General features: G+C 43.2%; 1 long non-coding RNA gene across 1 annotated transcript; it reads left to right on the plus strand.

Moving 5' to 3' along the window:
• Positions 1–761: 761 nt before the first annotated feature.
• On the plus strand, positions 762–1,836 carry LOC123089398 (uncharacterized). The gene is made up of 3 exons (XR_006442278.1): positions 762–1,217; positions 1,337–1,519; positions 1,750–1,836. It is a non-coding gene; the product is annotated as an uncharacterized lncRNA (long non-coding RNA).
• The last annotated feature ends 807 nt before the right edge of the window (positions 1,837–2,643 follow it).

Here is a 2,643-nt window from a genome sequence, read left to right on the forward strand (position 1 = left end):
AGCGTGTGGCAAACAACAAATAGTGTGGCAATGAAATTAATTGCCAAAACTTTTGACAAAGACTGACAATAAATAGATTATTTTCCTAGAATACACCATGGAGAGGTGTATCACCATTCATAGAAAAAAGGCAACTGGCCAGTACAGCCCCTTATGGCCGATACAGTGCCAAGATGGCAAACAACACAACACTGATCCCTAAGATTGGGAACCACACTCGGTACAATCAACGACAAGAGAACTCGCCTTGCCTTACCTCTAGCCAATAAACAAATGAAACTTACTGGGAGGAAAATAATCCCAAATGTGATTAGGAAAATCTTTGGTCATGTCATAATGTTCACAAGCTTTGGTCAAGTAAGGTTTGTTCCATTTCGCTTAGACCTCCGAGTATAGAGAAATATTGTCAAAAATGTATGTTGGCTCTATGCAACTCAAAACTCTGGTTTCTTATTTGAGTAAGAGCAAAGAGCACATTGTTCCTGAACTTATCAAAAAGATCAACTTATGACTCTGAACTCTAATATCGGACAAATTATTGGCATGAAATACTGAAACAGATTGATTTCCAACCCTAGGCAGCCCGAACCCAGTTTTGATGCCACACGAGCGATAATGTCATCTTGGTGGGTCCCACAACTTAGCCAAGTCATCCATGGGCCCAGTCAAAATTAGTCTTTCTCTTCCTCTCTCCCACTCTCTCTCTCTCCCTCACTCACACACAGACACCTCCCACCGCCACCCTCACCTGACTACAGGGACGGAGACAAGGGGGGACGAGGGGGGGCTAGACCCCCCCCAACGAAGTTGTTCTCCTCAATAGCGATTAGTTAGATCCGTTTATTAGCAGGCCTTTTGACTTGATTCGCCCCCCCTGTCCACTTGTCTCGTGTAACACCGTGAAACCCCTCGGGCAGCCCATGTACAAGAAACAACAGATCACAACCCAGCAAAAAAAAGGCCCACCATCGAGGTCAAAGAAAACAGAGCCCACCGGTCAAGGGCTTGCGACCAGGAGCACCAACGCAGTCTGCTACAATCCTGGCGATCGACACGATTTTATATCGCTCCAACAGAACGCACGCAGATTGCGGCTCGTGCGATCTTTCCATCTGTCGTCGCCTCCAATCTCCGCCTACCCGCAAGATTAGCTTCAGTCTCCAAGCGAAGATCATAGGGGGGTTGATCGAGATCCGCCACGGCTGATTACCTGCACGGTTAGTCCCTTACTTCATCTCCTGATCTTTAATCTGCTCTAATTTGTGTGGTTGTTCCATAAAAAACCTACGAACATGAGAAGTTAATTACAGTAGGAAATATTGGCTGTTGTGTGTAGATACGAAGAGGAAGAGAAGAATGGAAAACGTTTCCTAGGGCACTTGCTTCCAACCGTTCAAGCCTAGCAATCCCAATTGATCATTTCCTCAGCAACCATAAAGGAGATTAGGAGAAACACCACCACCATGAGCGACCACGGAGGAGATGATGCACGGAATCTGACATCCTCTTTGCGTGTATGGTACGTCCACTCTCATAATTAATATCAGCTTCAAATATCTGATTTTTGTGGGTTAAAACGAATGATTGTTAATTGATCGACATGAAAACTGAATTTGGAATCAATAGATAGATATTGTATTGTCTACCAAATTCGTAATGCAATCAATTTGGAAACTAAATTTGTCTTGCCAAAAATGCACATTTTAATAGTTTTTTGTAGTGTTCACACTAATGAAAACACTAGTTCAGGCTTAGGTTTTTGCAAGGAATTTTTTTTATGGTTAACCGATGCCCAACTGCCTATAAGAGCTCAAGTCTGCAACTCGCCCCCCCTATACAAAATTCGTGGCTCCGTCCCTGCCTGACTACCATGCTTGCATGCAGCGCCTGCTCCCTCACCTACTGTCACCGCCCATCCATTATGATTCCTAGTTCGATGGCTGGAGCAGCAGCCATCGTCATACCCAGAGATGATTCTACTAAGCAGGCTTAAACAGGCTCAAGCCTACCCTCCAATAAATCATTTTTTTCTACTACTACTACTACCGTTCTTACTTAGCCTAGCTGTCATGTCTCAAGTCTCAACCCATGTACTCCACGACCCTCACACACGCACGGGCACAACCGCCAATAGGAGCAGACGGGCACAACCACCAACAGCAGCTCCATGCCTTCAACCCTAGCGAGCGGACGCGCGGCAAGCTGTAGCCGTTTCCCCACATCGGGAGCCACGATCAAACGGCTGGCAGTTGGCATCGGTTGTTTTAGGAAAAAATTACTAAGCTATACGTGAAATCCTCAAAATATTGTGTCAAGCCAATAGCATAAATACTACTAGTTCATGAACTGTTGATTGGTATCCAACACAACTTATTTGCATATTTACAAATGTGAAGAGAAGCATATTTTGAGCTTATTTGGACAAAAGGATTAGGAGATAGTGGCTATTTTGCTAAACAAATTCAAATTTTGATATATTTTCTTAGAAAATCCATAAATAATAAAATGTTTCTAGTAGTAATCTGGGAAATTTTGAGCTTATTCTGACAAATGGATTAGGAGGTAGCTGTTTAGCTATACAGATCCAAATTTCATTCCAAATATAATATTTTGCAAAAATACAGAAAAAAGCATGCAAATAGT

This window comes from Triticum aestivum, chromosome 4B (assembly GCF_018294505.1).
Source record: "Triticum aestivum cultivar Chinese Spring chromosome 4B, IWGSC CS RefSeq v2.1, whole genome shotgun sequence".
Taxonomy (NCBI): Eukaryota; Viridiplantae; Streptophyta; class Magnoliopsida; order Poales; family Poaceae; genus Triticum; species Triticum aestivum.